The sequence below is a fragment of the Gobio gobio genome (genome assembly GCF_949357685.1).
Source record: "Gobio gobio genome assembly, chromosome: 19".
NCBI classification, from domain to species: domain Eukaryota; kingdom Metazoa; phylum Chordata; class Actinopteri; order Cypriniformes; family Gobionidae; genus Gobio; species Gobio gobio.
In genome coordinates this window covers 37,274,031-37,298,897 of record NC_137112.1, presented here as the reverse complement: position 1 = coordinate 37,298,897, position 24,867 = coordinate 37,274,031, and the positions used below count along the sequence as shown (strand labels likewise).

Here is a 24,867-nt window from a genome sequence, read left to right as displayed (position 1 = left end):
AAAATATGCGGGGCTAGCATGATTTCATAATCCCCGCATTTTCCCCCGCATCAGAAAGTTGAAAAATGTTTGTTTACTTCACACAAGAGCTGCCATTTCCCCCTAATGCCATGGGAACGTTTTAAAGTGACGTAATTACCCGACGTGAACGTCATCGAAAAGCTGCAAACCCCATGGTGAAATCATAGATATCGGTGAAACCATGATGAAGCACACAAATTCCCATTTGCCAACAAAAATAACAGCAAAAGACCGCACAAAGCAGTTTCTCGGTGTGTTGACCGATTTCAAAAAAAGCATCATGAAGCTTCGAAGCGTTATGAATCAGTGAGTAGATTCAGCGGTTTGGATCGCCAAAGTCACGTATTTCAGCAGTTTGACACGCGATCCGAATCATGAATCGACTCGCTGATTCATAACGCTTTGAAGCTTCATGATGCTGTTTTTTAAATCGGTCATCACTATATAAGTCGTTATTTAGTTTTTTTTTGTGCACAAAAACTATTCTCGTCGCTTCATAAAGTTATTGTAGTCACTGTAGTGATATTTTTGTAACTCAATTTGTCTCAATGTTTTGTAAATTTGAGCCATGTGTTTATTAAGTTCTTCAATAAAACAAGATGAGAACTTAAATATTCCCAGCACTTTCTGTGATGTAGTGCTTTTTTTTTATTGCATAAAAATCCCGCATTTTCCATGGCATTTTTTAAGAAAACGTGCCGTATAATCAAGGATTTTTGCCCGCAACAATCACAAAAAAGCCGCATTTTTCTGGAAGGACTGACTATTTATTCCACTTTTGGCCAGCTTGGAGATACTGTAATCCCTGTCTCTCTTTCTCTCTCTCTCTCTCTCCCTCCCTCCTTCTCCAGGCTTCTCTCACTCCGTTTTTCCCTTCTAGACCCTGCCCCTTGCTGATCTAACTTGACTTTAATTGGACGACAAGTCGGCTGGCAGCTCAGCCATTGGTGGAGCTTAACAGCTATTATGCTTGTTCAGAAGAGCCTAACTGTCCAACAGCAGGGGAGGGAAGGAGCGAAAGAAAAGACGGGAGTGACAGAGGCTGGGAGAAGAGGGAGGGTCATTCAGCCTGGAGGAGTGGAGCGGTTAGTGCGCAGAGTCGGGAACTTGCTGCCTGTGGGAAAGTAAACAGCATTATTTGCCGCCCTCTCAGAGGCCTCAGTCCGACAGCAGCGGATAAACAGAGGATGAGGATGTGTTCAAGGAGACAGCTGATTTTATAGCAGGAAGTGCATGGGAGGTTGTTGGGATTAAAGTCACTCTTGGGAGGTGCTGAAGCTTTCCTGTGGTAGTACTACTGAGGACAAAAAGGTGAGTTGTTCTGTTTATTGGTCTGTCAATCTAACATTTTCTCTCACACACTAACACTCTTAAGTTTGCTCCCCGTTCATGCAACAAAGGCATGGGCACCATGAAAAGGGGTCTTTTTTGTGGGGGTGGGAGAAGAGAATACAGAAGAGGAGGGTATGCACTCTTCATACTTTCAGTGGCTCACTAGGGAACAGAGGGATCTTTCAAAACTCACTCAACCCAAAGAGACCCTCTCACAGACAGTTAAAGCAATAGTTAAAGCAAAAAATGAAATTTCTGTCATCATTTACTCACCTTTATGCCGCTCCAAAACCTGCCCTGAAAAATATTTGGCATAGAAACCATTCAGGAATTGCTTGTCATTTCTTTGTAATTCTTTGTGAAATGTATCACACTGAATTAAAAAATGACATTTTGACATTGGAACACAAACGATGATATTTAAAAAAATATTTCATTGGAAGTCAGTTGGGTCGAGTGCTGATACATTTTTAATAAAATAAAATAAAAATTTAACAGAGGAATAAAAATTTTACAGGTTTGGAACAACACAAGGGTGAGTAAATGATGGTATGTTTTTTTTGGGGTGAACTATCCCCTCAACCCAGTCTTAACCAGCAGAACTTCAAACACATATGCAACTCTGAGGTGGTAAACGGAAACCAGGAATTGTCGTACAACCACAGACAAAATTAGAGCAGATTTTTTTTTAATGGACTAATTCCAATGTAAGATCCACAATCACACACTTTGTGTAATACTGAGAGGCCTCACAATCCTGAAACTCCTAATCTGCGTCTAGCTGCCAGTCAACTATCACTGACTTCCCTTTGCATTTCCAGATTTAGATGGTTTAAAAATGGGCAGTGTTCTGTTTCCCTCCTTTTCTCTCTATGACAGTTCAGCGTCATTAGCAGTCCATGCATGTCCGAAAGAGAGAGCTGCAGTACAAACATACCCTGTTAGCGGTCTCTCCAATTCGAAGGGACACAGCTGGGGCTTTTGGGCCCTCTGGGATGACAAAGGCGTATGTACGATTGCAGGGGCCTCCTAGCGGATGTGATACTGGATATTGGGTGGAGGGTGCTCCATCCAAATGTTAGCGAGAATTTGAGGCGTGTGAGTAACTAAGAAAGTCTTCAGAAAGTGAAAGCTGTTGTATGAAGACCTCTGCTCTTTCTGAGAACATATTGCACAACAGCATGAGAGAAATGAAACACTATACTGTACTGTATGTTCAGAAGTTGAAAGAGGAGCTTGTGCTTTTTATGTGTTTGTTTCAATAGATGTAAAGGCAGAATTGAACAAATCTTTTGAATCTGTGCATGCCAAACCACATCATTCTTGAATGAACAATCTGAATGAACAAAAGCCTGTTACATGACTCTCTTTGTAGTGAGTTTTATGGCTATAACGTGTTTTGGCATCATTATTAACAGGTGGCCAATGGAATTCCTTGCTTCAGTCATCACACTGCTTTTTATTTTAAAGTCACAATGAAATGGACTCCGAGTTATACATCGAAAAAGACACAATTTAGGGCAGGGACTTGGTTCTATGCATTGTTGGTGATTGGATTTTGAGATGTGACTATTGCTCTTAAAAGTGAAGGCAAATGAACATGAGCTTGAACTGGTTGAGTTTAAGCAGACTAAATGATTGGAGTCCTGCATACAGCACTAAAGAGATGTTTGTCATTTTCACTGGAAGGTCCAGTTATGTCATTTTAAAAGACAATTAATATTCAGTAATATTATCGATTTAACTGCTCTAACACTATATCGGATGAGAACAAAATTGAGCTGGATAATGGCACTATTATCTATTAATATATATAGCTGCTTTGGAACAATCTCTGTTGTATAAATATCCAGCACTATGTAAATAAATGTGACTTGACACAAGTATGAGGTCAAACAATAAAAAAAGAAACATATGCACGGATATATTGTTCATAGCAAGATCTATAACACGCATTTAGAAAATAGATAAGGTTAATTTTCATTCCATGCCAACTTTAACATGTTAATTTAGAAACGTGCTTTACAGACAAACCCAAGGATGAATAATGCATTCTTGTATGTGGTCTGCAGAATCAGCTATTGCTGAGGTAGCACATTTTGAGTATGTGCGTTTGTGACAATAGAGGACACGTAGAGGTGTGTACACAGCCATTCCACTGTTTAAATAGGAGGTTAAGGTGCTGTTTCCATGGAACCTGCCGTCAAGTCAGAATGCACTGGTGTTATTGTTAATATCCTGCTTCTTTTGTCTGTCAGCTAAAATTGAAAAGCAGATAATATACACGTGCAAAAAATACACATACCATAGCAACTCACTCTTAAAATTTGACACATTGGAAGATTTTGCAGTGTATTCATTAATCCTGAGCACATGTGCCGGTTTAATACTCAATGGGCAAGGATGATGTCATCAAACTGTATGAATCACAGATGGCATATCTCTGAGCTGTCTTGCGATAACTCCAGCTATTTCATGAGATGGACACTTGGGACGCTGATAAGAAGTGGAAAAGGAAGTTTCCTCCTTGTGTTGATACACTGCCCCCTCCATGGTTTTATAGCATGAACCAGTAGTTGTCAACTGGTGGTTTCCGACTCAAAAATGGGTTGCAGACTGCAGGGAAAAATTATACTAAATGTGAATAGAGGGTATGCTCGTGATGTCACAGTCGGCCAAAGTTGCTGCGGTTACGCCCACTGAGTGGCAGAAAGACTGAGAGGCAGTATTGGTTTCAGCGTGAATGCCTTGAAAAACGCAAAAAAACATCTAAAACGGGATTGACTGTACAAATAGATTTGACAAGAAGTCTGAGGTATATTTTTATAGACTGAAAGGTTTGTTTGAGCTGCATCCTCAAATATACACACGTGATTTTGCAATTTCTTCAGCCTGAGGCTTACATTTCAATTTTGGTGTGAAAGTCTTTACATTTGCACAAAAATAGAACATTTTTGTAAAAAAAAAAAAAAGCCCCGCCCAGGTGAGAAAAAGTTACGCAAAAGTAACATAACACATTACTTTTCTTAAAAAGTAAATAAGTAACGCAATTAGTTACTTTTTAAGGGAGCAACACAATATTGTAATGCATTACTTTTCAAAGTAACTTTACCCAACACTGGTTATATATTGTATTGACAACTCAATTAAATATTTACCATTGTATATTCTGCCTAATTTGATGTTTTTAAATAAACACTGACAAAACTATACAAGTTTTAGGGCTGGACTATATATATAACATTGATATACAGTGGGGAGAACAAGTATTTGATACGCTGCTGATTTTGCAGGTTTTCCTACTTACAAAGCATGTAGAAGTCTGTAATTTTTCTCATAGGTACACTTCAACTGTGAGAGACGGAATCTAAAACAAAAATCCAGAAAATCACATTATATGATTTTTAAATAATTATTTTGCATTTTATTGCATGACATAAGTATTTGATCACCTACCGATCAGTAAGAATTCCGGCTCTCACAGACCTGTTAGTTTTTCTTTAAGAATCACTCCTGTTCTCCACTCATTACCTGTATTAACTGCACCTGTTTGAACTCGTTACCTGTATAATATATACCTGTCCACACACTCAATCAAACAGACTCCAACCTCTCCACAATGGCCAAGACCAGAGAGCTGTGTAAGGACATCAGGGATACAATTTTAGACCTGCACAAGGCTGGGATGGGCTACAGGACAATAGGCAAGCAGCTTGGTGAGAAGGCAACAACTGTTGGCGCAATTATTAGAAAATGGAAGAAGTTCAAGATGACGGTCAATCTCCCTCGGTCTGGGGCACCATCCAAGATCTCACCTCGTGGGGCATCAATGATCATGAGGAAGGTGAGGGATCAGCCCAGAACTACACGGCAGGACCTGGTCAATGACCTGAAGAGAGCTGGGACCACAGTCTCAAAGAAAACCCTTAGTAACACACTACAGCGTCATGGATTAAAATCCTGCAGCGCACGCAAGGTCAAGCCTGCTCAAGCCAGCGCATGTCCAGGCACGTCTGAAGTTTGCCAATGACCATCTGGATCATACAGAGGAGGAATGGGAGAAGGTCATGTGGTCTGATGAGACAAAAATAGAGCTTTTTGGTCTAAACTCCACTCGCCGTGTTTGGAGAAAGAAGAAGGATGAGTACAAACCCAAGAACACCATCCCAACTGTGAACATGGAGGTGGAAACATCATTCTTTGGGGATGCTTTTCTGCAAAGGGGACAGGACGACTCCACCATATTGAGGGGAGGATGGATGGGGGGTATCACAAGATCTTGGCCAACAACCTCCTTCCCTCAATTAGAACATTGAAGATGGAAACACAAAGCCAGGGCGACTAAGGAGTGGCTACGTAAGAAGCATCTCAAGGTCCTGGAGTGGCCTAGCCAGCCTCCAGACCTGAACCCAATAGAAAATCTTTGGAGGGAGCTGAAAGTCTGTAACAGGAAACAAGGAGGTGGGACAAGAGGAACACATGGCAAACACAAACAAAGACAGAGCCATGTGCTTAGACACAACACAGACATAGAAACATTAAACACGGACAACACAGACAAGGCTGCCAGGGCAGAACGATGACAGCAGGATCCTGCATTGTAGGCCTAAATCATATTATTGCCCCGAAACCTGAAGGATCTGGAGAAAGTCTGTATGGAGGAGTGGGCCAAAATCCCTGCTGCAGTGTGTGCAAACCTGGTCAAGAACTACAGGAAACGCATGATCTCTGTAATTGCAAACAAAGGTTTCGGTACCAAATATTAGGTTCTGCTTTTCTGATGTATCAAATACTTATGTCATGGAATAAAATGCAAATTAATTACTTAAAAATCATACAATGTGATTTTCTGCATTTTTTTTAGATTCCGTTACTCACAGTTGAAGAGTACCTATGATAAAAATTACAGACTTCTACATGCTTTGTAAGTGGGCAACCCTGCAAAATCGGCATTGTGTAAAATACTTGTTCTCCCCACTGTAAGTGATCACCTGGATTTAGACCTACCTATATTGTATTTATATAAAACGTTCACAAACGTTCAATTTACTTTATGTATTTTACCGGCGTCGAAATCAGGCACATACTATAAATGTCAGGAAACACGATTCCTGACTGCATGTCAATATCCATGGATCACTGGATCTTTTGCAAGTTGTAAGGAACACTTATATCGAGTCCAACCTTTAGTTTAAACTGATAATTGGTTGTTTCCTCACGTTTTCGCAGTTTCCTCTATTAACTCCAGTCATGCAGCAGCTCTTTAGCCACTTAGTCCCGGCTGGGTTGGGGCGGTTCCGGTGGGAAAGTGACGTCAATTCATACCCTCTATGTAAGCTGCTTCAATCCAGTTAAAGGTGGGGTAAGTGCTTTCTGGTAACTGATGTTGATATTTAAAATCACCAAAACAGACACGCCCCAATTCTGATAGCTCCGCCCCACACATGCGTAACCCAGGCAACGACTATGGTAGTCCAGGCCGAATGTTCAATGAAAAGTCATTACTTCCATGCCAAAAACACAAACAGTTCTCATGAACAACTAGATAGCATGAGCATGACAGTCCAACTAACAAACGTATTACAATTATGACAAGATTAGAGGGATATCGATCACGAAAAGAGGAACCAAACATATATTAGGAGTATACTATCTAACTGTTCAAACACAAGCTGACGCTTGAAACAGGCAGTAAGGAGGTTTAGATGCTCCAGGCTTATACGGTGTGAAAATTAATGGGTAACGTTAATTATCATAGCTGAAGTGAACGACGATACGATCGCAAATGGACAAACAAGCGAACATGACACACGAGCATATTCAAGAAAAATCCAGCATATCGTCGCTGTCCGATGAAAACCACGTATGTCCATTTTGCCGATTTTGAGATTTTTCGACGGATTGAATGTCCAGGTTCATTTCCGTATACAGTATGCTTCACATATCTAAATGGCCAATGAAAAGTTGTGAAATCATGTCATCTGATTTTCACGTATATCCATTTGGTGTCAAAGCTGTCAATCACGCGGCGTATCTCCCCGCCCTGTGGAAGCATCTCGCCGGTCTCGTGAAGTTTCATCGAAGCTCAGCACTGGATAGCCGAAAGTACGACATTGAAGCTCTCCACAGTTTAGTTCTAATCTAGTTCTTCACAGATTAGTTTGCTTGCTAGTATGTAAATAAACTCGGTCTCATTGATAAGATTCAAACTTTTTTTTTCTTAGTCAAATTGATCAAATTATAGCCTGTAATGCTACTGTCATGATTGTCACTAGAACATGCCTCACTCATACTGCTATCACCGCTTGCCAGAGGCTGAGAATGTCCAGCACGTATTCCTCTGTCAATATGAAACGCGACTTGGCCATTCTAATTAATGATCGGAAGAACGCGTATCGACCACCATTACTGTAAAATAGGCACGTATGTCCATTTAAACTAAATTTTGGTCAAATGTGGATTATATCATTACACTGGCAAGAATATGGTTACATGTAAAGATGCCGTACCAAGTATGACAACGCTACATTCAACTGCTTTTGAAATGCAGTGTTTTTTTCACTTCCTGATAAGTAACCGTTTTGGACATACGTGAGTTTCATCTGGCAGCGACGATATATTAGTTCTGTGAAACAAAACTAAATCAATGTTACTCGCCTATCGAGAAAAAATAAAGCAACCTCGGCCTTCACTCCTGCTCCAGCACTGGAAAGCTGATACTTCTTGCCTGATCGCAAGCCTTCTTTTGTTCCACAGACATCTTCCACATTTGTTTTTAATAATCTGCCATCGCTCAGTTAATGTCCGTCCTGTGTCGTGTCTTTTGAATAATGACGTGCACGGAACGCTCTTTTCCCTGTCATTAGTAGACTCACCCCTTACTGCTGATTGACTATCAGTTTGTTATGGTACTCAGCCCGAGTCACATTTCTAAAGAAGTTTTGAAATAACACTTAACCCACCTTTAATATTCTTCCTGAAATATAAGTAACAACATATTTTCTGTTACGTCGCTGTCAGAAGATGTGTGCATCATGACACAGAGGTGAGCATATTAGGAATGACACCAGGGGGCAGAATATATCTTCAGAAAGGTATTGATCAAATACATGTGGTCTTGTATTCAATATCACAGTACATTTGGTTTTTATAGGGTTAAACATTAATCTGTCACTTAAGCTAGGCAAATTAGGCAGATGTCAGGACTTCTGAAACAGAGGACCCAGATGCAGAGTGAACAAAAGACAATTTATTGACAGGGCAGTTCAAAAAGGCACAAGGTAGTAGTGGATGAGTGACAGCAGGGCCAACAGGGAACAGACAGATGAGGGTGACTGCTGGAACCAGCTCCAGGATACAGCATGTCCACTGAGGACTGACCAGGCCAGGTAGATGGTAGAGGTTAAGACAGGGCAGGACGCAATGAAGCAGAGATCCATTACTTGCTGCTCACACACTCAGAGCCAGTCTAGCTACCAGGCAGAAGGAACCAGCAGGCAGGGAATCCCAGGGAGGAGGCAGGAACTAACACAAGACAACACTCAAGACAGCGAAAGAAAACCAGTAAAAACTGGCGAAACTAGAACACCAGGGGGGTCTTCCAGAAAGCAAGGTTAACTTACCATCACATACCTTGAACTCTCGGTTGATTAACCCAAACATTGCTTACTCGAGGTATGCTGGTTCCAAAAACGAGTCTGGGAGTAAGTTCAGACAACTCAGAGCATGTTCCCAGTTAACACAAGTCTCAGAGCAACGAATCCATAATTCACCATGGAAACAGACGCTTAAGAAAAAGCACGACATTCTACTTCCTCTTTTTTGTTTAATGGCGAAATACATAACCTACCTAGTACACATCGCCACCTATTTGGTGGTTATGCAATAATTTCTCAATGTCTCAGTTTAATAAGTAATCTTTATTCACGGAGCATAAGGATTACTTTGTTTATTTGATTCTAATTAATTGAATGCAGAGCCATGTGTAAGACGACAATATAATATATTTGAATTTATAACACTTAAACATTATCTTGTTATAATTCTTTAGAAATAATATTGTACATTATATAAAAGAAACAAATTTGCTTATTTTAATAACCATATTAATTATAAAAAAAACAAAAAACAAAAAAAAAAACCTTTTAAGCACAATAACCCTGGAACATAACCTGCTCCGGAGCAGGTTATGTTCAGAGAGTGAGTTGCTATGGCTACTTACGTAGGCTACCCTGAAAGTAACCTCGGATTTTGGAACGGAAAGTTGAGGTCATCTGCTTACTTACTCTTAAACATACCCAGGTATGGCACAACCTGCTTTCTGGAATACCCCCCAGAAACAAATTATAAACTAAATACAACTGGAGCTAGAAAAAGGGAATTAAAACAAGAGAAACCAAAAAAAAAAACCTGGAGAAAACTAGAGCAAAATAAAGATAGAAACTTGACTAGACTTAACATTCAGGAACAAAGAAAAAAATTAAAATAAATAAATTCAAAGCTAGAAATATAGGAGACGCTAAATCTAGAACTGACTTGACATGATGAGCGAGCAAACACTGAAAACATACAACAAACCAGCAAAAACAAGAGGGAAAGGAGCTCAATATAAAGGGATTAGCACATGAGGATCAGGTGAGCACAATTAGTAAAACAAGGATTACTAGACAAGGACTAAACAAGGGGGCGTGGTAAAGGGAAACAAGGAGGTGGGACAAGAGGAACACATGGCAAACACAAACAAAGACAGAGCCATGTGCTTAGACACAACACAGACATAGAAACATTAAACAAGGACAACACAGACAAATCAAATAATCAATCCACAGCCTCCAGTTCAACTCCATCTGGAACAACAAATAATACATGATAAAGACAGTAATTGGAACGACAACACATCCTCAATAATGCCATTCATAAACATTGTTTATTCATTAGGACAGTGGTTCTCAAAGTCTGGTACGAGTACCACTTGTGGTACTCAGGCTGCCTCTAGTGGTACCCAGAGGAATCACTAAATAAAGTAATGTTAATGTTAATGTTAAAACCTATAGTCTATGGTTAAAACGCAACACATTGTTTTTTTTTTTACATTAAAGTACAGTACAGTTTTAATTAAATAATTAACCTGTATGTAGGCAAAGTGCAGTGTTAATATACAAACTGTATTTACAATGTTAAAGGTTGGTTGACAACAATAAATTCTTATTAGGAATAAATTGCCTCGTTTTTTTAACTGTGCAGAGATGTAGCTGAATAGTTAGGCCTACCATGCTACTGTAGTTTAATGTTGGTCATTATGGTGGTACTTGGAGAGCAAAATATTTTCTGAGGTGGTACTTGGTATGAAACATAGAACTCCCTGAAGTCTAGGCCTACTCAAATTTGAAAGAGAAATCTTTCAAAATATTAAATCTCCAATTATTCATTTAATCTTTTTGCTAAAACAACTTTTGAAATGTCTTTCCTATGGAACTTCTTCTAGAGACACCCCCCCCCCCCCCATAGAGCACAACTGACAGTAGTTTTGGACATCTATGCTCTGTGTTTTGAGTATATTTGAGACTGGCCTTTACTGCACAGTCAATGCCAGTTTGCATCATACTTTTTTTTAATATCAGTCGTAAAGCTGTATTACTTGAGCAAACCAGTTTGGTCTACTTTCTAAAAATATAAAGTCTAAGCATTTTTGTTTGTATGTGCTTGAAAAAAGATAAGTGTTCCTCCATGCAAACCCAGCTAACAAAAAAAAAAAATCTTAGAATGTTTTGCTAACCTTCCCATTACGTTATGAAAATGTTATTTCTGAAAACGTCCAGTGTTTTTGATGTATTAAAGGATTAGTTCACTTTAAAATGAAAATTCTAACTGTGTTATTGTGAAATTATTTTCTAAGAATGTTTTTTCTCAATGTAACGAGAATGTTCCATGAACGTTGTACATTACTGTACATTACGAGAACATTCATTAAGAACAAATTACATCGTAAGGACGTTTCAAGAATGTTGTACTCAGAACGTTTTATGATAACATGAAAACATTCAGTAAATAATAATATCATTAAAGGGGTCATGAATTGAGGAATCAACTTTTCCTTGAGCTTTCGATGTATAAAAGGTCATGGTAATATAAGAATATCCTGTAAGTTTAGGAGCTGAAAACTTCCTTGTTAGTCAAAGAAAAGCTTTTATTGACAGCTGGCTCAGCAAACGATCAATCTGCGAATGTTCTTCCCTGTGACTTCAGAGTGCAGTGAAACACCTCCTTAAACCGAAGAAGACGAATGCCTAACTCTGTAGCCCCACCCACCGACTCACGCCTGACATGTTATAGATAAATAACATAGGCATACGTGGAGCTAAACCGGATTGAGTTACCAAGCAATAGACATGCTCCATAAACTTAATTCGGATTCCAATATTAGCATGGTTGAACTTTATTTTTAATGAAGTTCCAGCTCACATGGGTAAGACTGCGCGTTTGTTCGCTTCATTCCACTGTGGATTCATTTGTAAACAAGAGACTGGATTTGCAGACAGAAAGAGATTTAAAAAACTATGCTGTGCCTTCTATATTGGATCTGGCAGGAATGATGCAACACACTTATGTGAGTAAAAAATTTGACTGTATTGCATTGTTACAGATCGTTTGATACCTACTGATTATGTGTTCGTGTCTAACTAAACATAATTTACAATAACTTACCAAGCTGTCACAGGCTGGAGTATCCTTTGTATTGGAGGTGTTGTTGCTTGTTGCTTGTGTGTGTGTGTGTTAGTGATGCGGTTTGCGGTTATATCCACTGATCGGGTGGGCCAAGTAATAAAAAATAACATTTCACTTAATTGCGAGTGGATGAGAGATAAATCATTGTGTTTGTTTGATTAAGACATATTGCGAGCCATGTGGGCGAATCATTCTGGTTGCTGTTTTTCCACACGTTTTCAAAACAATTCCCCACATGTATTGATGGGGGAGCCGAAGCTCATTATAATATGCAAAACTGTTATCCAATCATAGCAGTGGGCTATGCTAAGTCTTCAATGTGGCATGCCCATAAAAAACAGAGCGTTCCAGGAGCTAGTCTCAAAACCAGGGTAGAAAATAGCCTATTATTTATTCATTATGATGTTTTTAAATGTAAAAACCACACAAACGTCATAAGTTGACCTCAGACAACAGTATAAAAAAATTAAAAAGCCAGTTCATGACCCCTTTAAAAGCAAGTTCCGAGAATGTTCTAAGAACGTTTCTCTAAACATTATAAGAACATTGGTCAAGTACAAATAACATCATAAGGACATTCCAACAATGTTGTTCTAAGAATGTTTCCTCAACGTTACGAGAATGTATTTTAACTATGAAAACATTATAAGATGGCCCAAAAACATTATTTCAGGAACATTTTTTTTACTAACATTTACATAACGTTAGTGAAAGTTATGGGAACGTTCCCTGTTAGCTGGGTATCTGCAATATTCATTATATTATTGTTTTAAAAGTGCCTGATTATATTCCCAGGACTCTTAAAAGTGTGAAATGAACATATTTTCCCATATCTGATAGTCACTAGTGAAGGGTTTGACTATGCACACACTTGTGGTGCCATCAGCCAGTCAGTATCGTCATGACATCAATTTTGGCTTTCATATGGTTGAGATGTCATGTTATATATTTCAATCAGGAATGGATAAAATATTGGACACAGACAATCCTTTCTCTCCATCAGTGCTTGGTCCCACCATTTTTCACATCACATATACCACTGACCTTTTGACTTGTGATCTAACAGCCAGGCATTCCTCAGTGATGAATGCAGAAACAATGCTTTGTGAGTTTGTTCCAAGGTCTGATCACAAGAGTGCCATTGTGTGTGGTATAACATGAAGTGGGTTTGCCGGAGAAGCTGTGTTTTGTGGTCCACTGTAAAGGACAGAAGACACAATGGCCTTATCAGAATGGACACGAATAGGGTTTCTGAAAAACATGTCTGGTGTCGTTCAGGCTCCTTTCCCTACATTAGCATTTTTGTAACTGATTCAGTGTTAGAATGAACATAGGCAAATTTACAATTTGTGGTTACTTAAAGTGATGATATCCACCATACACAAGACGCAATTCTTCCATTCACAAAATCTTCCATTGCAATCACAGATTTTGGATGTAGAGGAAAATAAATAAGTGTTGTATGTGTGGTTGTGGCATCATTTGTGTACTGCAAAATGAAACCTTATTAGTTACAAATTATTCCCTAATTAATCCCTGGTGTAGTTTTGCAAATAATCCAAGCAATTCATGTACAATCAGCCCATGGACAGTGAGGTCATCTACCAAGAAGTAATATCAGCAGACGTGTCACTGCATGGAATGTGCCAGCAAAGGAAACAATTGTGAGCTCATCGAAATGCAAAGCACACTATGGGGTGAGGGATTATTTTGTGTTTAATAAAGGGTGCAACTCATTAAACAAACTGGTTATTTTGACAGTGACAGTTTTTTTTTATTAAAAAACTATCCAGATGGCGTAAATGTCCGAAGAAACATAAATACAGCAAAAAAAGAAAAAGAAAAAAGAAATGTCCCTTTTTTGGCATACTGTATTTTAAAGGTAATTATGTAAAATCCAAATAAGGTTTACATATCTTTACTGGAAAGGGTTTAGACAAAGGTTTTACATGTTTGTTCAATGAACCATAAACAGTTATTACACATGCATCTGTGGAACAGTCCTAAAGACACTAACGGTTTGCAGGATGTAGACAATTAAAGTCAAAGTTACTATGGCTGTGTCCGAAATCGCCCCCCTATACCCCTAATTAGGGCACTATTTAAAGGAACAGCCATATGTAGTGGTGTCCGAAACCATAGTGGACAATGCACCGCAATAACGAGTGTACAACTCATCAGGAGATGGTGCCCGCAGCTGAATCAATCATAATCTGGTCCAGCGTAATATCATAGAGGTATGAATTCCTTTTTAATTGATTATTAAATTGTTTAATTACGATTTATACATGCTAGTTTCCATGGCAGAGTTCAAGATCAATCTTTTCATTAGTACTGGATCTGCCAGTTTGCTAAGTTTCAAATAATTATTAAACAGCAAGCTCAAACTATGCAAAAGCGACAGCTCTTCCGACGCACTCAGTGTCCAAATTCACTCGTTTTCATTCATTCAAGTGCACTGTATTAGTGGAGTAATGTAGAGAATAGTGAATGAGGGGGGACGATTTCGAACACAGCATATGACTTGGGACATTAAAGAGACCATTCTACTGACTCTGAAAAACACCAGATGCCCTGGGTCCCTGATCAACTGTTTGAACATGCCATAGTCCTGCTGGAGGAGCCATGAGGACTGCAGAGCCAGAGCAATAAACTGCAATACCAGTAATATAAAAACAGTGCTACAGGTCCTCCTTGTAGTAACTTCCTAAGTAACTTTGGATAAAAACATTTGGTAAATTAAAAAATAACTGTTGAATTTGTACCACATTCACAGCACAAAGGTCAATTTTGTCTGTAATGAGATGCTGCTGCCTTCTAAATTTATACAGCATACGTCAATAGTCGAGTCCGGTGTTGTCATGGTGTAACAGTATTCAGAACAGAAGAAGAATGAAAAATAAGTAGCTGTAATAATAAATTAAAAGAAAACACAAATTAGGCTATAGTGGAATTCATTATAAACAACATACAAGCATCAAGCCAAAATGAATTTATTTAAAGCGAAACTGAAACGGCATTGTATTGGGCTTACCTTTCTCATTCGACAAGAATCGAAATATGTTTCCATATATGCCATGTAACATTTTGGTTGCTAAAGGTTTTGTACTACACTCGTGTTCCAATATCAATGTAAAACAGCATCCTTCACATGTACAAAAATGTTATTGGTTGAGTGCTGGACACACTGGGCACGATTTTTCAGCCGACCATTACAAATACAATGCGTTGTGTCACAAAAAACAAGCGAGGCTTATACTACTTGTCGCACAGTTTTTTTCTGTTAATTATTTAAGTGAACTGTATTTTGTGTAGTCATTTATTCCTTAAATTTTTTTCAGTTTTTTTCTCGGTTCACAGAAGCACTGCAGGTGCGTAATGTGACGACATGTGAGTCCTCATGTTCTGTAGTTTCTGCTGCTCTTATGCATCCAATTGCAACAAGTCTGGTTTGACAGACAGCAGCGTGTGCCCAATGGCAGGTAAAGGGGATCGCCCCTTACCAAACTGCATAAAGCACCTGCACGCGCTACCTTTCCTCATATTATTAGTTATCATATGCTTCTCACAACCTCTGGAATATTTTACACTCAGCTTATGGTTTTACGGACTTCACTATTGTCTGCAGGAGGACACATCTTTTGGATCAGCCTCTGCTGGACGTATTTGTCCTATCAGCAAGGTTAACTGAAGTAATTACTGCAAGCCAACCACGCTTGCACTCTTTACCAGGCTGCCCGCCTCTCTCTCTTTGAAAATTTCCCCTGTTCTACAGCTGCCCGCCTGTCGAATTATTCGCTTATTTCTTCAATGTCTCTCTCTAAGCCCACAACGGCTACCCCCGGGGACAACTAGCCGCGTGCCTGTTCGGCCGTGTGCAGCACTCTCATCGCTGCTAGGGATTCCCATCCTTACTGTGTGGTGTGTATGGGCTATTGATTTCCCCGAGAACTGTAGCCATTGCCTGATGCTCCCCAAGAAACTCCAGTACCTCAAAGCTCTGATTAAGGTCTGTCCTACTCTGATGGGGGAAATGGTGATGCAGATGTGCAGACGGGAGCTACTAATCCCGTCATCTGTGACGCCTCAGACGAACGTTCCCACTGCTTTACCCCGATTGATTCTCTCCGAGGTTTGTGAGCGAGCGGCCGCTCGCCTCAACATCGAATGGCTGGTCCTTCAAAGTGCCTCTGACCCTTGCATCACTAGAAAGCAGCTTTTCCCTGTCATCCCCGCCTGTGCTAAACACATGAAACATATCTGGGGAGATATTAAGGATGTTAAAGGAACACTCCACTTTTTTTGTCCCCTAGAGTTAAATAGTTGAGTTTTACCATTCAGCCAATCTTTGTATCTGGCGGTAGCACTTTTAGCATAGCTTAGCATACATCATTGATTCTAATCAGTCCATTAGCATCTCATTCAAAAAATGACCAAAGACACTTTCAATATTTTTCCTATTTAAAACTTGACTCTTCTACAGTTACATTGTGTGCTAAGACCAACTGAATATTAAAAGTTGCGATTATCTACACCTATATGGCTAGGAACTACTTTCTCATTCCTACGTAATAGTCGCGGATCTTTGCGGCAGTACCATGGCTGGGCAGCCACGGGAGACCCTCCATCTTTTGGACAGGGGCTCTGGGTCAAGAAGAGAGTCCAAAGAGCTTGTTGCTCGAGAACATGGACCCGAAGCCCCCATCGGCCAAACATCAGGCAGGCCGCTTGCGTTTAGAGTCGGTGGGGGTAGAGTTCGGGGGTTTTCCCATGGCGGCAGGAGTAGTTTCCCCCAGGGTTTAGCAGAGGGTGGGTTGCTCTGCCGTGGCGTGGGCTTGTTGCGGGGCCTTTCCTTGCCTTGATGAAAGTTACGTCCCGGGTCCGGGGGGTTAGGCAAACGCACAGGGGGCGTGGGGCCGCCTTCCTTGGAAAACACAACTTAAAAGCCTCATCCTCTTTCTTGTCATCGCAACATTGTTGCATCAGTGCGACGGTGGGGCCAAAGAGAGCCTGGCCGGGCTCTACTGGGGCGCCTGCGATGCGTCTCTTCTCACTATCCGGGAGGCCCGACAGATTGAGCCAGAGCGCACGCTCTCCTACCACAGAAAGTGCCATGGAGCGCCCGCAGGTTTGGACGAACTCAGGACTGGGCTGGTCAGCGCTGTCCCACATCCGAGTCCGAAAAGTTGAGCTCGCTGCACTGGGTAGCAGCAACTTTAAGGCAGCGTTGCAGGAGTTTCTTAGGCAGTACCAGGTAGTGACTGCAGTTCTCAGGATTCTCCAAGGCCTCTTCCGCATGCTTGAGGCCCAAGCAAACCACGCAGAACTGACATATTGAAGTGCATCAAACTTAAATTTAATGCAAAATTATTGCGACGGTATAGCGATAGCAAAGAGAAAAACAACCAAAATGCTGTTGACAATAGCACCAACCTTAAAAACGACAAGTGTGCGTCCAAAGATGTATAGCTTTGATCGTAACCCAGCAAATTACATTGTTAAAATCCACTTTTTTGCCCTAGACGCAGCCACACCCCAAGTGGAGTGTTCTCTGAGGCAACCTGGAGGCATTGTAATTTAATTCAGTTCCAAACCCAGCAATATAATATTCTGAGCGGGAAAAAAATTGCTTTTGCTAACATTTACTCTGAAGCCGAGCACTGTGATGTGAGCAAGCACACGAGCAGTGTTTCGCACTACTTTCTCTCTCAAATCGGCTATAATCAGCCAATCGTCAATGTATGTCAGTATTTTGAGCCCTGCCTCCGCACACAGACATAACGCTCTCCGACTAAGGGAGAGCCCGAAAGGAAGAACTGTGAATTCGTAACATACGCCTTGGTAGGCGAAACAAAGAAACTTCCTGTGTGGAGGATAAATGCTTTTGTGGAAAAAAGAATCTTTCAGATCGATCGATGTAAACCAATCATTCTGTTTTACTGAACGAGAGAGAACACTGTGGGTTAACATTCTGAAATTATATTTCCTCAAATGTTTGTTCAACCCTCTGAGATCCAGAATAGGACGAACATAACTGTCCTTCTTTGGAATAAGTAAATAACGAGAAAAAAAACTCTGATTGCAGTGATGCAGAGGTACTTCTTGCACGGCCCCTTCTCGAGAAAAGAAGAGATGTCATCTTTCAGAATGTGAGCGGAGCTCACTTCTATGTGAAAAAAGATAACTCTGCTGAAACGAGGGGGTTCTCTTTAATCATCTCGTGTTCGAGATCCACCTATGGGAAGGGCATCCGTACCTGACCTCCGCAGAAGCATCCAATTGCGCCAAGTCTGGCAAGACAGGCAGGAGCGCGCAGCCAATGCCCAGTAAGGCCCCACCCCTTACCTGTGGGCAAATATAGCCTGCATGCGCTACTGTATATCAGTTGACATTCGCTTTTTGCGATCTCTGCATGGACACAGCTCGGTTGAATTTGCGCTGCTCACCTTATTGTCTGCAGGAGGAAATATCGTCAAATCAGCCTCTACCAGGCGTGACAGTTCTATTCTGCCAGTTTTTCTCTGTGTCTGCTCTCGGAGCCGCCCTTGCTCTCGCTCGTCTTTCCTGTTCCACGGCTGCCCGCCACAGATTTTTTTTCAGAGTTTTTCGCCGGTATGTCGCTCTCTAATCCTGCTTCTTCCGGCAATAGCTTATCACGGGCCTACCCGGCCGCGTGTGGTGCTCTTATCGCCGCTAAGGGCCAATGTACTTACTGTGTTCAAATTGTATTGCAAAACACCTTTGCTTGAGGTGGGATACGGGTAGAGTGAGGGACAGGTGTGGTGATATGGGTAAGTTTAAGGGTAGGGTTAGGTGTAAGGGAAGTGCCAACTGCAGGGCTTAAAGTATTCCGGCACCGTGCCGGATCTCCGGCGTGCAGTGTTTGGCTGCGGAGAAAAATTCTATAAATAAAAAACTGTTGATATCACGTTCGAGTTCATGAGTTCGCCTACCAATGGTTTGAGAGTAACATGCAGAGTCATCTGGCATTGGTGTTGACGTCGCAGACGAGCACACACTTCCAGCCAATCAGCGATCAACAGGCAGACGCGCTCATTCATGACTGAAGGGTTCATGACTTTTAGCGCGATATCTTGTAGCTGTATCAAGTGATCGCAATGCTAAAGTGGCGTAAATATACAGTTGTATCTGCATAAAGAAGTTGTATCTGTATTAGAGTAAAGAGTGGGAGAGTGATCCAGCGTGGATTACACCTCTTTATAAACATAACCAACTCTGAGAGCACAGTTGAAGGGCTTTAATTGAATGACGAATAAGACTATGGCTCCTGTCCATCGTGTACACACTGACCAGGACATCTGGAAGTTTTAAACCGTAGACTGCGCTGTACTCATCCCCCACAGCTGCTGAAAGAGGTTTGAATCAACGATTATTCAGTTTTGATTATTCAGATTATTCACTTTTTTGCCTCTTATATATATATAAATTCAATAATTTAGCCTACTTCATTTTGTTATCACGGGAAATGATGCGCTCGAAATGTGAATCATTGTCTGTCCATCATTTTTCGTGACCATAAAGAAAAATGCCACGTCAATATTGAAAATGTTTGAATCTTAAACCATGAGGGCAGGCCAGTGGATATCATATCGCAATGTGCAAACTTTGCGCGAGAGTTATGCCGGTGAGGGTCTTAAACGGCAGTCAATTATTCAAAGTGAAAGTAAAAAACTAACCGTTTATCTGACGCTGCATTACGGACGCATATTCTATTAGAGATGACGAGAGGTTAATCAAATTTATATTGTTATATTTCAGTAGTGGCCTATTGTGGGGAAACAAATCTATTTTTGTGAATCGAGAAGTATTTCGTGTTAAACAAGTTGTTTTTTAAATGAGTAGCAGACGCAGAGTAGCAGGATGTCGTTTGATGCGCTGCGAGATATTGTGGGGCTTATGAATTGTTGTAGACCTAGACAGTGGCGACTCCTGACAATTTTGATTGGGGGGGGCAATGGGGGTTCCTGGTCATTTCAAGGGGGGTCTCATGAAAACCAACAAAAAATACAGTGGACACGGCTAATAACTGCATATTACTGCTACTAAACAACAAAAATATTAATTGAACCAAATAACTTTTTCGATTTGGTTGACTGTATTTTTAGTTTGATGATGAATAGACTGTGAAATTTGGATTTTCCCCTTAGGTCTATAGCAGCGTAACAACTTATAGCCTACTCCTTAATTTATGGTAATGTAGCTTGTCTATAGGCTACGTGTTGTAGGCCTAGCATTTTTTTTTTTTATAAGTTCTGTATTTGTTTATTATTATTATTATTAGGCTATGTGCATATGTACGATGACGCATTGCTGCCACGTACATATTATTTTTTTCACTCAATTATGTCGTAATAACGAGATGTTATGTCGTCTTAACAACATATTTTCTTGTCACAACGAGATCTTATGTCATTAAAACGACACATTTTTCTTGTTAAAACTACATATATTTTCTCCTAATAAGGACATGTGTTGTACAGTGATGTCTACAAAATATGCCTGTATCCACATTAGAAAATTCATACAGCCCATGTGCAGTTGTCACACTTCCATGTCTGAAAAGCAGAAGCAAGCTCAGCGTAAAATAGGCTCTTCCGCTGCCTGTATCAGTGGCAGTGCCCATAGCACGAAAGTATTGTAATTTATTGATGTAGCCCAGTTCATCTTATGTATTAAATATACAGGCAATTCGTTTATGAAACCTTGATCAAAATTAAAATACAATTTATAGAAAACGAAATTCACTTTAAAGAAATTATTTCTGCAAAAACAACACTCAATAAAAATCATGTCTGACCCCACTCCATGTCTCCAGACATATTGCGCATCTTATAGCCTACCCATGCCGACGAAAGCGCCCGCAAATTCTTTAATATTTTTTAATTTTTGCAGTTTTTTTTACCACTTCGTTATTTTGGCTCGGAATTTCGTTTGCTGGAAATATGAACTGAATTTAGAAATTACATTTGAAATTAAAAACTTTGCGTTTAATAAACAAAATACATTTTTGAAATGTTTGGAGTGGAGTAGGCTACATGCATAACATAGCCTATTTAGATTCATAGTTAGGCTATATGTTTAAATATTAGCCTATTATATTATTGTTTTAATTTCATATATTGATGATGAAAAGTGAGCAGCATGAGTAAGATAGGCTATAAGATGCGCAATATGTCTGGAGACATGGAGTGGGGTCAGACATGATTTTTATTGAGTGTTGTTTTGCAGAAATCATTTCTTTAAAGTGAATTTCGTTTTCTATAAATTGTATTTTAATTTTGATCAAGGTTTCATCCACTAAATGGCTGTATTTAATACATAAGAAGCAAACCAAGATCGTCGGGAATGTATTGACGTGCGTAACGAACCCATTGGCCTGTTTAACAGGCACAGGCACGACATCAAAGCAATTAATGTTTAAAATATCCGACTGAACTTCAAACTTCCAGCGATGTCTGTGAAAAAGGTATGTGTGCTTGACAAGCTCACACCTCTGTTTGCCGCTGTGCGCTCAATCCATTATTTTATTTTAAGCAATCAGTAATCTGGGGGGCCGGACATGTAAATGAAGGGGCCTCGTGGCTATGTCCCTGGTGTGAAATGCCTGCAAATTACATTGTTTTTTCCGATCTCTTATATTTGTACTTTTTGCTCATAAATTGGCTTATTCTTACTGTTGACATTGAAAATTATGTTTTTCTGAGGGTTTAGTCAATTAATTTCTTGATTGTCGTTTTAACAGTTTCCACCTGGGCATTTTAGTCATATTTGCTAATTGTCTTTAATGTATTTGCCCTGTTTTGATCCAATTTCCTGAGAATTATTTTTTTTTTGTCATCAACGTTTTTTGGCGCTCTCCAACACACTATGGGCTTCCCCCGAACCCCCGTAGAGGGACAGATGTCCACCCAACATAGCTTTACAAAATCCTGTGGGAAAAACTGATCATGGTCATTATGAACTTTACTCCAGTCTAGTACAACAATGTTCCTCAAAGTCAGTAAAGTTGATAAAGCCAAATTAAAATGTCATTGAACAAACTAGATTTGTGCTAAGCCCCTGAATCTTTAAAATGTCTGGCTCCGCCCCTGGCAGATACATTATTATACTGTTGTTTTTCCTTTTGTTTGCCAAATAACGTATTTGTCCACTCACCCAGCCCCCAACCCCACAGAAAAAAAAAGTTCAGGCGCAGGATTTTTTTTTTGCTTTAACCCCTGCAACTGTGTAATTACAAATGTAACTACAGAAATTAATTACAGACGTAATTACATGCAGGTATTTTTTAAAATGTAAGTACAATGTAAAAACATGTATGTACACAATAAGTGCAATGTATCAAATTATTAATTAAAATGTTAGTACATAGAAGTTAAGGCAACCGAATATAAAGTGGGTCCAGTTTTCTAAGATATGCATGGATTGATTCTGACAGCACTGCACAAGCTTGCGGCGTTACATCGGCTGGACACTAGCTTGTTAGCCAGGGTTCAAAGTCCAAAGTGGAGAAAAATATGCTACTAACACTGGTTAGGGATACAGACTGGTAGCGGTCTTGTGCTGGTTGTTGAACACTGGGTAGGGATACAGACTGGTAGCGGTCTTGTGCTGGTTGTTAGTTGCTCTGTAACCTTTTTATGAATGGATGGATTTGAGAATGTGATATGGTTTAGTGCGAATATCTTATCTGACGTGTTGCATGTTTTGGACAGAGTACAGCATAGCTTTCAGTTTCTCAGTAAGATAAATGTTTTTCTGCATGTGCTATATCTGTTTTTCAATGAAAAGCTTATAACGGCTGTATTTTTGCATGAATGTAAGCAATACACATCAAATCAAGCATAAATAAAAACAGAGCACATACCAGTAGTGTCTTAATTACGAGCCACACACGCATCCACTGCTAAAAGTTCCAGAATGAATGGAAAGGTGAGGGTCCACTGAATAACATCCCATAGAGCATTTTAATCCAACGAAACAATAACGGTGTAATATTGATGGTTAATCCTTTGTTTACATCGCATTTCTGCGGAGCGAAGTATCATACTAGACTGTTATGCAATAAAATAATGCACCAAAAACAGTCTCCCGGTAGCATAAAGTGGCATGGGTTTATAGCTTAGAATGTTACGAACATAATAAATCCACTCAAACTCAAAAACATGCAAAGATAGCCGGGATCTAGTCAAAAGTGTGCAACCATAGCACTCGGTTTAGCTGATGTCATGATGTGCTCATCCAATGATAATGTCTGTTTATCTGGAGCCAATAAAAGCATTGAATCGTCATGACTGACAGAAAATGTAGCCAATGAGCACACGATTCCAACGACACCTGGCATGTGTATATTTGTCACATGGGCGTGAATATTTATTCATTTGAATCTGCCGCGCTCTCCCCACGAGAAGCTGCGAGTTAGTCTGACACACCCCCTGCCATCTGACAGCTAACAGCTAACCGGCTAGTAAACAGACGGTCTCTTTGTAGTAACTGTTTGCTAATCTTACTAACTGGACGGAATTTATTATCCAATGGATCGTCAAAAGAAGTTTTTTTCTGCTGAGGATGTTTTATTTGAGCTCACTCGAAGCAGCGATGTGGAAAACATTGAGGAGAGTGAAGACAGCGATGACGGTGATATGCTTGTTGATGGAGCTGGTCCAATAATATACCGGTGAGTTGCTATGTGCAGTTGTTTATGTATATTGAGAATGTGTGTGAGAATGTATTTATTTTATTGTTTCTGTGTGCTAGAAAAAATGCAATATACCAGTATGCATTATACATATGCTGATATTTTGCATTTTTCCTAGCACACATGGGGAAAAATTATATATAATTTTTCCCCATGTGTGTGTAAATAAAACATATATATATATAACACATGTAATTGTATATATATATATATATATATATATATATATATATATATATATATGTTTTTCTGTGTGCTAGAAAAATTGCAATATACCAGTATAGATTATACATGTACTGATATTTAGCATTTTTTCTAGCACACACAGGAAAAAAAAAATATATATATATATAATATATAAAATGCATTTTTTCCCCTGTGCTACAAAAAACAAATTGACGAAAAAAGAAAAGTTCTGGACGGCCGACCATCTGTGTGATTGTTGATTTTATGTCTGGCCATCAATATGAATGCTCACTGTATCACCGGCCATTATATTGATTGTAGGACTGTGTGCGAATGTATGGGCCGCCGTCAATATGAATGCTCACTGTATCACCGGCCATTAGATTGATTGTAGGACTGTGTGAGAATGTATGGGCCGCCGTCAATATGAATGCTCACTGTATAGCCGGCCGTTAGATTGATGTTTGGGCTGTGTGAGAATGTATAGGTGGCCGTCAATATGAATGCTGTCTAACCGACTGCCCATCAGTTTCATTGTTCATGGGATGGCCTGTAATTAGAGTGAATGATGACAGTGTGATTGTTGATTGAATGGGCAAACTATACAGAAATATTACATGCAGTGCTAATTCTCTTTCCTTTCCTTGCCATTCTACAGGCATCAGGTTGAGTCTTCAGATGAGCTATGGCATCCAAGCACCAGCCAACCAGCAGAAAAGAGATGAACGCTTTCAGATTCTTCAAGATCTGCACTTGCTGTTGTAGACCTGAATCGGCCAGTAAAAGTAAAATGTTTTTTTTTACATGTGCAAATTGTGTGTTTTTATAGCTATATATTTATATTATATTTTTATTTATATTACTAGTTATATTTATAGTTACTATAC

General features: G+C 39.8%; 1 protein-coding gene across 2 annotated transcripts in view; it reads left to right on the top strand.

Moving 5' to 3' along the window:
* The first annotated feature begins 1,218 nt into the window (after window positions 1-1,218).
* The window catches only part of arhgef10la (Rho guanine nucleotide exchange factor (GEF) 10-like a), a 202,956-nt gene continuing 179,307 nt past the window's right edge, over window positions 1,219-24,867 (top strand). For both annotated transcript variants that reach the window (XM_079844412.1, XM_079844411.1), the window contains exon 1: window positions 1,219-1,332. The gene's annotated coding sequence lies outside the window, so the exon portion shown is untranslated. The remainder of the gene's footprint in view (window positions 1,333-24,867) is intronic.